We start from the raw sequence: 12,460 nt of genomic DNA on the forward strand, positions 1-12,460 counted from the left end.
AAAAAAAAAGTATCAGAATAAATGATGACAAAATTACATTTGATTCCACTAATTCAGAACCTGGCATGATTCCTTTTGTTCCAGAGAGAGGGCTGCTCACATGCTTCCTGTGTCCTCACTGGGCTCAATTGTCTTTCAGGCCTTATTCTAACTAAGTATTTAAGCCTCCTGAGATCAGATACTGAGTCTTCTACTTCTGGTATTTCCTCAGTTCTTAGTGCAGGGCTCTGCGCACATCTGTGCTCTAGCCACTAAGCCATGCCACTTTGTAAAGTTTCCACAGAATCTTTTTAATGCCCTTAATCCTTCTCTCTCCTCACATGTCAGTATGGCCTAATGGAAAGAGCACAGGCCTGGGGGTCAAAGGACCTTGGTTCTAATCCTGGCTCTGCCAATTGCCTGCTGGATGACCTTGGGTAAGTCGTTAACTTCTTTGTAAACTTCTGTAAACATCGCTCTTCTCTCATCTGTAAAATGGGGATTCAAATGCCTAGTTTCTCTCCTACTTAGATTGTAAACTCAATGAGGAGCATGTACTGTGTCCAACCTGATTGTCTTGTATCTGCCCCAGTGCTTACTTCAGTGCTTGGCACAGAGTAAGCACTTAACAGATAGAACAATAATAATCAAATTTTAGTAAGATCCTGTTCTACCTAGCTTGTGCTGCAGTAGAGGTGGGACATATTCTGGACAGGGGGTAAGGGAGCTGGAGCCTCTATGTACCAGCAAGGAGTGGGACTTGAACTCCACTTTGGAAGGCAGTGTTCCTGAGACGAGTATAGAGAGAGGGAAAGAGAAGAGTACAAGGACTTAAAAGTCAAAATGATATCTCTTTTCCTTGAGTTCTCCAGGTAAATGTAATTCCTATTTTAATATGGGAACTTTGAATTACATTGTAAGAGGGTTCAATTAATGTCCTAACATGTGGAGTGGGACATTTAAAATCATTTTTATTCAATATTATTGTTTTCTGTGAGGGCTGTCAATTAGGCAAGCAAATATTCAGCATATTATATTTGGGCCTTTATTGATGATAAAGTTTGGGACTGGGAGTCAGATGGTCATAGGTTTTAATCCCAGCTCCACCACATGTCTGCTGTGTGACCTTGGGCAAGTCACTTTACTTCCCTGTGCCCCAGTTACCTCACCTGTAAAATGGGGATTGAGACTGTGAGCCCCACATGGGATAGGGACTGTCGCCAACCCAATTTGCTTGCATCCACCCCAGCTCTTAGTACAGTGTTTGGCACATATTAAGCATTTAAAAAATACCACAACTATGTTCAAATGCTTCAGGCCTCACTGAATGTTGCTATATAAATAGTAAAATGTCCTGGAGTAATGGTGTATACTGAATTCAATCTACTAGGCAAAAGGGCAAAATCCTGTTTCCTTCTCACAAGGAGCTTACACTCTAGTGGGAAAGACAGGCATAGATATATTCGTGAGCCATAGAAGCAGAATAAATAAAACTGAATTTTTAATGGAACACATACATTCACAAATCTGGGAGAGGTTGAGAGAGTCATGTCTTCTCATTTGAAGATGGCATGTTCTATTGACATCTGGTTAAGCAAATGGGTATTGTTGACAAGGCTGATGCATAACTGAAAATCCATTCCATATTGTGCATATAAGTTTGTTCTTTCACGGTACTGATGTGTTCACTTTAAATGCTTCTTGGTCTGAAATTTCCGAAGCTTCAGGTCAGGATGAGCAAACTGCCTTCTGAATGCCCTAGCCCAGACTGCCCTGTGTGTAGAAGTTCTGTCTCAACAACCCTCACTGTTCTGTGAATGACCTGAATTCTCCGTCCACTACAATCACCTTAAATACACAACATTCAATTCAGCCTTGGAAACAACTTTCAAGAATCTGCTGGTGGCAGAAGCTTTCTTAATTCTCTTCACACTAACACCAGTTTGGCATCCAATTTAGTTCGTACTCAGAGGTGTGACTACACCTTCATTCAATTGTATTTATTGAGTACTTCCTGTGTGCAGAGCACTGTACTAAGCACTTGGGAGAGTACAACACAAAAATGAACAGTCACATTCCCTGACCCCAAGGAGCTTCCAGTCTAGAGTAAGCTTATATTTGGAGAGATGGGAGGGTTGCCATGTTTTAATACTTTTTCATTCAAATATCAAACCTGTAGTTTCCAGAACCAGCAAATGCTGAAAGGCATTCTTAGTCCTAAATGAAGATTTTAAAAAATGGTTCTTGTATTCTTCTTTAAATGGTCAAGCACTGTGCTAAGCACCAGGGTAGGCCTGGCACATAGCAAGTGCTTAACAAATACCATAATTATTATAATAAGGTTGGACATAGTCCTTGTCCCGCATGGAACTCACAGTGTAAGTAGGAGGGAGGAGAATTTAATCCCCATTTTACAGATCAGGTAACTGAGGCACAAAATAATTGTGACTTGCCCATGTCACATAGCAGGCAGGTGTGGAGCCAGGTTAGATCAACACTCTATTTTGATCCAATGACAAGGATCGGTTTCCTCAAAAATCTCCAGTGGCTACCAATCAATCTGCGCATCAGGCAGAAACTCCTCACCCTGGGCTTCAAGGCTGTCAATCACCTCGCCCCCTCCTACCTCACCTCCCTTCTCTCCTTCTACAGCCCACCCCACACCCTCTGCTCCTCTGCTGCTAATCTCCTCACCGTACCTCGTTCTCGCCTGTCCCGCCATCGACCTCCGGCCCACGTCATCCCCCGGGCCTGGAATGCCCTCCCTCTGCCCATCCGCCAAGCTAGCATCCTCCCTTCAAGGCCCTACTGAGAGCTCACCTTCTCCAGGAGGCCTTCCCAGACTGAGCCCCTTCCTTCCTCTCCCCCTCGTCCCCCTCTCCATCCCCCCATCTTACCTCCTTCCCTTCCCCACAGTACCTGTATATATGTATATATGTTTGTACATATTTATTACTCTATTCATTTATTTATTTTACTTGTACATATCTATTCTATTTATTTTATTTTGTTAGTATGTTTGGTTTTGTTCTCTGTCTCCCCCTTTTAGACTGTGAGCCCACTGTTGGGTAGGGACTGTCTCTATATGTTGCCAATTTGTACTTCCCAAGCGCTTAGTACAGTGCCCTGCACACAGTAAATGCTCAATAAATATGATTGATGACGATTGATTGATGATGATCGGTGTATTTATTAAATTCTAAGATTTTGTCGGCTAGTGGTGCTGAGTACAGTGATCTGCACACAGACAGTGCTTAATAAACATTATTCATAATAATTACTGCTACTAGTAGGGTGGGACTAGAAGGAGGTTGTTTTAATGTATTTGTTAAGCACTTCCTATATGTCACACACTGTTCTAAACACTGGGGTAGGTTCAAGTCAATTAGGTTGGTCACGCTCCCTTTCTGCATGGGGCTCACGGTTTAAGTAGTAGGTAGGACAGGTATTTAAACCCTATTTTACAGTTGAGGAAAGTGAGGCACAGAGAGGTTAATGACTGGACCACGGTCTCACTGGAAGCAATTGACAGAGCCAGGATTAGAACCCAGGTCCTCTGACTCCCAGGTCTGAGCTCTTTTAACTAGGCAACACTGCTTTGTGGATGTTGGCTTCAGTGGGTAACTGATGTCATCTGTTTCCTCAGGCTTTCTTCTAAAATTTTTAGAATGTCCCACCTCAGCATTCCCCGAATCACAATAGTCTGTCAGGGGGCCTCTGGTCTGATGGGATTCCCTTGGGCTGGAGGTGATCCTTAGGGCAGATGAGACAGAACAATCAATCAATCAGTCAATCGTATGTATTGAGAGCTTACTGTATTAAGAGCACTGTTCTAAGCACTTTGAAGTTTACAATATAACAGAGTTGGTAGACACATTCCCCACCCACAGTCAAGCTTACTGTGGGCAGGCAATGTGTCCATTTATTGTTCTAATGTACTCTCCCTAGCACTTAGCACAATGCTCTGTACACAGTTAGCACTCAATAAATAAGATGGAATAATTGCCTAGAACAGTCCTCTAATCTTGACCTGAACTTCAAAGCAGGTCAGGAAAATGCCCAGCAGTCTTCCTGAAACTGCTGGATGGCCACCAGGTCTTTTCATAATAATAATAATAATAGCAATAATAATGATACCTGTTAAATACTTGCGCCAAGCACAGTTCTAAACACTGGGGTACATACAAATTAATCAGATTGGACATAGTCCCTATCTAATAAAGGGCTCACATTCCTAATCCCATTTTACAGATGAGGCAATTGAGGCATAGAGAAGTTAAGTGACTTGTCCAAGGTCACACAGCAGACAAGTGCTGGAGCTGGGATTAGAACCAGATCCCCCTGACTTGCAGGCCTGTGTTCTATCTACTAGGCCACGCTGTCTTTCAAAAGGTCTTTTGGCTTCTGAAATGCAGTATCTGCCTACCATATCACGGCCAGAGTCTGCAGCAGTGGGAAGGAGTCTAGCCGTACATCCCTTTGGGGGAAGTAACACTGTGACCAACGTTGTGGGAGAGTAATAAAGTCTCAATACTGCTTCAAAATAGCCAATTATTTTTTCCCATTAATAACATAGTCCACAGTTCTTTACTCTTTCAAGAAAGCACCGTGAAATAAGATCAAAGAGATAATAATAATTATTGTATTTGCTAAGTGCTTACTAAGTGCCAGGCACTGTAATAAGCATTGGGGTGGATACAAGCAAAGTCCCTTGTCCCGTGTGAAACCCACAATCTCAATCCCCATTTTGCAGATGAAGTACCTGAGGCACAGAGAAATGAAGTGACTTGCCCAGCAGACAAGTGGACGAACAGGAATTAGAACCCATGACCTTCTGAGTTCCAGACTCATACTCTATCCACTACACCATGCTGCTTCTCTTTTGATCTGCAAACAATTTGTAACTATCTGAATCGTTGAACATCTGAATCTTTAATCTCCCCTGAATTTGGTCATGCCTTCTCCCCCTTTATCCCTCTAGACTGTAAGCTCTTGGGCAGGGAATGTGTCTGCCAACGCCAAGCATTAATAAAATGCTCTGCATATGGTAAGTGCTGAATAAATGCCATTGATTGATTCCTCAAAACATTAATCCCATGATTTAGCATTTTAAAACACCATTCATATTCTGCCCGCCCGCCCGCCATCACACCGCGTGGCCCCCGCTGCTCCCGGAAGGATCCTCTCCTCAGAGCGCGCCGCCATAGACGCCCGGGACTCCGTTCCCGAGAGGCCCAGCCGTCCCCCCCCGCCATCACACCGCGTGGCCCCTGCTGCTCCAGGAATGATCCTCTCCTCAGAGCGCCCCCATAGACGCCCGGGACTCCGTTCCCGAGAGGCCCGCCCTCCCGCCATCACACCACGTGGACCCCGCTGCTCCCGGAAGGATCCTCTCCTCAGAGCGCCAGAGAGGCCCGCCATAGACGCCCGGGACTCCGTTCCCGAGAGGCCCACCTGCCCGCCATCACACCGCGTGGCCCCTGCTGCTCCCGGAAGGCTCCTCTCCTCCGAGCGCCGCTATAGACGTCCCCTGCTTCCACCCCCACCCACTCAAGCGACCTTCCTTATAGTGCCCCCCCAACCCCCCTTCCCGGACCGGTCCGCCATAGACGCTATAGACCCCCCCCCCGGGAAAAAGGCCCTTGTTATCACCAAGTTACATTAACGACAACCTCATTTGCACCTACTCAGCCTTCATGTCCCGCCATCGACCCCCGGCCCACGTCCTCCCCCGGGCCTGGAATGCCCTCCCTCTGCCCATCTGCCAAGCTAACTCTCTTCCTCCCTTCAAGGCCCTACTGAGAGTTCATCTCTTCCAGGAGGCCTTCCCAGACTGAGCCCCGTCCTTCCTCTCCCCCTCATCCCCCTCTCCATCCCCCGCATCTTACCTCCTTCCCTTCCCCACAGCACCTGTATATATGTATATATGTTTGTACATATTTATTACTCTATTTATTTATTTATTTATTTATTTATTTTACTTGTGCCTATACTATTTTATTTTGTTAGTATGTTTGCTTTTGTTCTCTGTCTCCCCCTTCTAGACTGTGAGCCCACTGTTGGGTAGGGACTGTCTCTATATGTTGCCAGCTTGTACTTCCCAAGCGCTTAGTACAGTGCTCTGCACACAGTAAGCGCTCAATAAATACGATTGATAGATTGATTGATGAACCACTTTAATATCGATCCATCAGTGTTTCTTGTGGAGTGCTTACTGTGTGCGGAACACGATATTAAATACAAGGCAACGTATAATATGGTAGAGTTGGTACATGTGATCCTTACCTACAAGGATAAAGCCACCTGGAATTAAGTCCACTGAAGAAGTTATGAGCTGTCACTTCTTCCAGGAATTAAGCTACATTTCCCAACCCCCTAATAGAGAAAAGAGACATAGAACCCTTCCAGGTCCCTGAAACTTTACCTGTTGAACTGGTCTCTGGGTTGAGGTGGAAATTTAGTTGCTGTTAAAGTGAAAACTTTTTGTTTCCTGAACGTACAGACCATATCTTACATCTTCCTTTTAACTTCCCCATTGTCTAAAAAAATATGGTGTCCATTTTAAAGAGGTCACATGATTGATTAAAGATCGAATTTCAGGTTTTTCAGTTTCCTAGCTATCAAATTAAAGGAATGAACATTGGCAATAAACAGAGTGTCACCCTAGTCTCTGATGGGAGAGCGGAGAGGAAGCTGATGCAGTACCAGAGAGTTGATGGTGGAGACTAAATATATCCCAGCCAGAAGCCAGACACAAACTCTCCAAGATACCACAACCATGTAAAGCAGTGGACTACAGATGGCTACATAATGGTCATAAGCCATCTCAGCTAAAAGAAAGCACTCGGCGCCAGCTAATGCAACGAAAAGGTACATCTAGGCAAAGCATCCAACGAAAGAAATGGTATTCTGGGCTGTTAATAAATTCATACTCATTCTGGGCATGATGACTGAAGAATAACTCAGGTCGGTGAACGACAGGTTGCTGGGGAAGAAATACACGGGGGTGTGAAGTCGGTAGTGCAACTCGATGAGCACGATCATTCCCAGGTGTCCCGCCAAGATGATGGTGGCATACGTGAAGAGAAATACAATAAAGTGAATCAGCTGCAAATCTGGAGAATCCTTCAGTCCTGTGAGAATGAAGTGAGTCTCTTATATGCCATTCCCTTCAGTCATTTTCTTCAACTTCTGAAATCTGCTGAAGAAGGAATAAAGAAAGCGGTTTTTGTATTGATATTGGACATGAAAGTCATTGAGGATTCTGGTGCATAATGGAAAAAGTGAATTAAAAAAGTATTCCTTCTCGTGAGATTTCTGATTAGTGTTGGGACACTGAATTATTAAAATTCCCTCCCATGATTCAAGAATGGGAAATCATATCAAATTAAGACAAAATCAATAATATCTAGGGATGCTAAGGGGATATATCACTTTAAACCCTAAAGTCTCTTTTCTTTTCAAAATTAATTCATTTCTGTTTACATCAATTTCATGCCTTTTGAATGTGAAACTTACCAGGAGAGTTAATCAGGGGAACGAAATAGCTTCCTGGAAATTTCTCTTTGGAAAGTCTCCCACTGAAGAACACTCTGTACTTCACCCCCGCCACCACAAATTTCCCAACTTCTAGACTTTGCTGGTTTATTTGACATCTGCATTTATTTTTATATAATTAAAATTATTAATCCATAAGAAAAGCTTAGCAGAGATCAGGGCTTCACAACTGTGATTGCATTAAACTATGTTTCAACTGTAATCTTGATACCATGACCATCCAAGGCAAAAGGAACTCTGCTTCTAAATGTTTCTTTCCTAGTTGAAAAACAAATACGTTTTCTTTCAGTGACTGGAAAAGTCGTAAAGGCAAAAGTCATTTTTAAAAAGATTTCAATCATTGCCTTATATATGTAGTTCATGCAGCCCCCGCAAGATCGAATTCCTCTGTTTCCAGGGCTCTCTGTCCCTACCCCTCCAATCTCATTACATGCCACAAGCAGAGTTTTAATCACTACAGAACAAAGTTTTGTCTTTCTGGGTTAGATAGAGAAAAAAGTCACATTTTGACTATTTATAACTTCCTAAATGCACTAGTCATATCTGATTCCTTCTTACCAGAAACAACAGTTTTTGACGTTGTTTGCATAGGATCTATCCATCTATCTACCTATCTTCAGTTTATTTTATTTTCTTCTTCTTGCTAATGGCAGTAGACCCTAGATTCCCCTTATACATTACACCAAAAAATAATTTCTTGGTTGTCATAACCTTACTACTGAAAAAGGTTATTAAAGTGCCTGTTTCATATTCAGTTTTACTGAATAGTCAGACGATTTTTCTTCCTACTTAATCTAGGAATCATTTTAATAATAAACGGCTTTTCTAATCAAATATGAACCAGAAGAAGCAAAAAAAAAGTGGTCCTGGAAGGATTCTCATTATTCCAGTTTAGTTCAAGTACTTTCAAATGTGAGGCAGTGTGGTGCAGCGGGAAAAAAACAAAGATACCGAAATATGAAGAACCAGCTTCTAGCTCCAGCTCCATTTCTGACCTGCTGAACGACCTTGGGCAAGTCATGTAAGTCTCTCTATGCCTTGGTTTCTTCATATACAAAACGGGAATAATAATATCTGACTCCACCTCATAGAAATGGTTAAGAACAAAAGTAATGTGAAAATGCCTTGGGAAAAAAATAGCAGTATAAAAATACAAGGTATTATAAGCCAATTCTTACCTCATTGGGGATGACAACTTAATTAGAAAACATCACTAAATTCTACACATAGGAGAATTAATACTTCGGTCAAATGGAAAGATGCAGAGTGACATATTAATACAGATCCTAGTTATCAGTTTTAGGTAAGCTGAATGAGCATCGAATAATTTTAACAGTGGCAAGAAAAACCAGCAGTGACAGTATGTAGGTTTAGGAGCCCCTCTTTCATTAATCTAAGGGATTATCTATTTGCTTTTGATGTAATTATTCACACAAGTTTATTTTCATTTTCACTCTGTTCAAACAACTGAATTTCATATTTTCTGAGTATATCCCTAAGTTTCTAGTACCACGATGGACATTTAAGTCGATGCTCAATAAGTAATTTCAGAGAGAGCTAAGCACATTTCAAATGGAATGACTCTTTTTCAAATGAACGGTGTGGAGTCAACCTTTTAAATACGACTGGCATAGGGAGAAAAACTGTCTTTTTGATTTGTAGGTCACACATATTTGCTCTGTCCTCCTCTTCCTTCCCTCAGAAGATGAGGTGATTTTCACTCTAGCCCCCTCCCCAGCCCCTCATTAACCTTTCAAGCAATGTTAATGAAAGATTTTCCCCAACCCCAACTCCCCCTCTCTTTAATCCATCAAACACTCACTCAAATCATGAGTTAGGGGAGATAGGGAAACTCAGAAGTGGTCACGTTTTTAGGACTTAGAGATGGATCTTTTAACTGTGGAGCTAAAAAGCGAATAGGATTTGAATGAACTGCTAAAAAGAACTTTCCAAACAATTTCAGGGTTCTCTATTAATAATAATAATGATGATGGTATTTGTTAAGCACTTACTATATGTCAAGCACTGTTCTAAGCGCTGGGGTAGATAAAAGGTAATCAGGTTGTCCCACGTTGGGCTCACAGTCTTAATCCCCCTTTTACAGGTGAGGTAACTAAGGCACAGAGAAGTTAAGTGACTTACCCAAGATCACACAGCAGACAAATGCCACAGCCGGGATTAAAACCCACGACCTCTCACTCCCAAACCCGTGCCCTTGCCACTAAGCCACTCTGCTTCTCTATTACACTTTAATATGCCTAAAAATATCGTTCCCATTGAAACCTGAGACTGCCTCAAGTGTTAGGTGCAATGGACTCTTGGGTTTTAGTTTTATTTTATTTCATCATTTTAGACTGTGAGTTCATTGTGGATAGGGAATGAGAATACCACCTCTGTTGCATTGTATTCCCCTAAGCCCTTAGTGCAGTGCTCTGAACACAGTAATTATTCAATAAATATGATCGACTGATTGGTTGAGTATTTTATTTTGAATTCCCTACTCATTACAATATGCTGTAGCATGCTGTACATGTTGTATCATCATGCTGATGCTATACAGAGAAGCCACGTGGCTCAGTGGAAAGAGCACGGGCTTTGGAGTCAGGGGTCATGGGTTCGAATCCCGGCTCTGCCAATTGTCAGCTGTGTGACTTTGGGCGAGTCACTTAACTTTTCTGGGCCTCAGTTCCCTCATCTGTGAATTGGGGGTTAAGACTGTGAGCCCCCCGGTGGGACAACCTGATCTCCTTGTAACCTCCCCAGTGCTTAGAACAGTGCTTTGCATATAGTAAGTGCTTAATAAATGCTATTATTATTATACATCGGGTTTATGAATGTTTAATTCTGAATCAAAAGCCTCCAATTTTCCATTCACTGTGGTATTTGCCTCTGAGAAAGTTAAGCACTTTCCTCCTCCTGTTCCTTCCCCTTTCCCCACCACCACCAGAGGCGGTGGTAGTGGTGGTGGAGGTCCCCCAGCTAGACTTCACTCCTCTAATGTTAACCTATTCACTATACCTCGGTCTCATCTATCTCGCTCCCACATCCTGCCTCTGGCCTGGAAAGAAAATCCTCCCTCCTCTTATCTGATAGACAGTTACTGTCCCCCATTTCAAAGCCTTATTGAAGGTACATCTCTTCCCTGACTGAATCCTCTTTTCCTTTTCTTCGACTCCCTTCTGTATCACCCTGACTTGTTCTCTTTATTCATTCCCTCCTCCCAGCCCCACAGCACTTATGTACATATCTGTAATTTATTTATTCATATTAATGTCTGTCTCCCCTTCTAGACTGTAAGTTTGCCGCAGGCAAGGAATATACTTCTTATATTGGACCCTCTCGAGTCCTTAGTACAGTGCTCTGCACACAGCAAGTGCTCAATAAATGTGATTGACTGACTGACTCATGGGGTGGGGAGGGGGAACACGTTTGAGATCCACATTCTGGCAGCCTAGGACCCTCTTGTCCCTGCCTATTCCCTGACAAAAATGCACTAATGCATTTCCACAATTCACCTTCCTTCACAAAAATTCCCAGCCCCTGGTTTTGAATTGAAGACTCCAAAGATTTTGATAGTGAAGATAGGTGCATCATTCAACAACCACCCGTAAAGTTGTTGAGTCAACATAGCTCCTCCTATGGCTAAATAGGCTCCTGTAAATGCACTTTAGTCTTCCTCCCATTGGGGCATTTCACGATAAAGGCCATTGGCCACTGGACAGTTAGTTTTCCCTCTTTCCATCCAATGTTATACTATTTAACTTTAGCCTGTGTTTCTGAGTCACTGATGTATTTTCTCCATACTTATTCTCTGTCTTATGCTGTTGAGTCATGTCTGACCCATATTATAAGCCATATACTCTCCCAGATGGCCCCACTTCCATCTGCAATCGTTCTGGTAGCATATCCATAACGTTTTCTTGGTAAAAATATGGAAGTGGTTTACCATTGCCTCCTTCCACACACTAAATGAGTCTCTGCCCTTGACTCTCTCCCATGCCGTTGCTGTCCAGCACAGGTAAGCTTTGACTTGTAGCAGATTGCTTTCCACTCACTATCCACTGCCAAGATAGGAATGGAATGAGTATGCCTCTGCTTGACTCACCCTCCGGTAGCCAAGACTGGTCGAGTACTGGAAACTCTCCAGGTGTGACAATGAGAGGATCCATGCTTATCACCTCCCCAAAACTAGGGGCAGGGACCATGTCAGTCAACTGCGCAATCGCTTGATAGTGTGGTCTAGTGGAGAGCCCAGGCTTTGAAGTTACAAGGACATGGATTCTAATCCTGCCTCCATCACCTATCTGCTTTGTGACCTTGGGCAAGTCACTTCACTTTTATGTGCCTCAGTTACCTTATCTGCAAAATGAGGATGAAGACTGTGAGCCCCACATGGGACAGGGACTATGTCCAGCCTGATTTGCTTGTATCCATGTCAGTGCTTACAAATGCCACGGTTATTATTATTATTCTATTCCACAAAAAATCTCCCCAATGCTTAATTCAGTGCCTCTAAATTTAATAAATGCTTGTGATGATTGGGGCGATTCTTTAGCACCTTTGCTCTTCAGGAATTAAGTCGAATCTGGTGGACTCAGATAAGGAGACATCATCATCAATCGTATTTATTGAGTGCTTACTGTGTGCAGAGCACTGTACTAAGCGCTTGACTGATTCAACCAGTTTAGACTAGACTGGGAAATTATTAAGGCTTAATATGCACATATTCATCTAGAAAGTAGACTGATACAAGATTTTCTTTCTAATAGCATATAAGCAAGGGGGGTCAGAAGGTGTCCAAAGCTTATTGGAGAAATTCAATTAGCCTATGAAGGTGTTGTGTGCTGTAATAGGCTTAATTTTGTACCACTGAGTGGGAGCAGATCACAAGATTATTTAGCCAAATGTGTTTGTGTATTTATTT

At 42.8% G+C, this 12,460-nt stretch overlaps 1 non-coding gene across 1 annotated transcript; it reads right to left on the reverse strand.

The window, feature by feature from the left end:
• Positions 1–11,564: 11,564 nt before the first annotated feature.
• LOC119929396 lies at positions 11,565–11,701 on the reverse strand. Its single transcript, XR_005451522.1, has one exon. It is a non-coding gene; the product is annotated as a small nucleolar RNA SNORA7 (small nucleolar RNA).
• Positions 11,702–12,460: the final 759 nt, after the last annotated feature.

Source organism: Tachyglossus aculeatus, chromosome 5 (assembly GCF_015852505.1).
Source record: "Tachyglossus aculeatus isolate mTacAcu1 chromosome 5, mTacAcu1.pri, whole genome shotgun sequence".
Taxonomy (NCBI): Eukaryota; Metazoa; Chordata; class Mammalia; order Monotremata; family Tachyglossidae; genus Tachyglossus; species Tachyglossus aculeatus.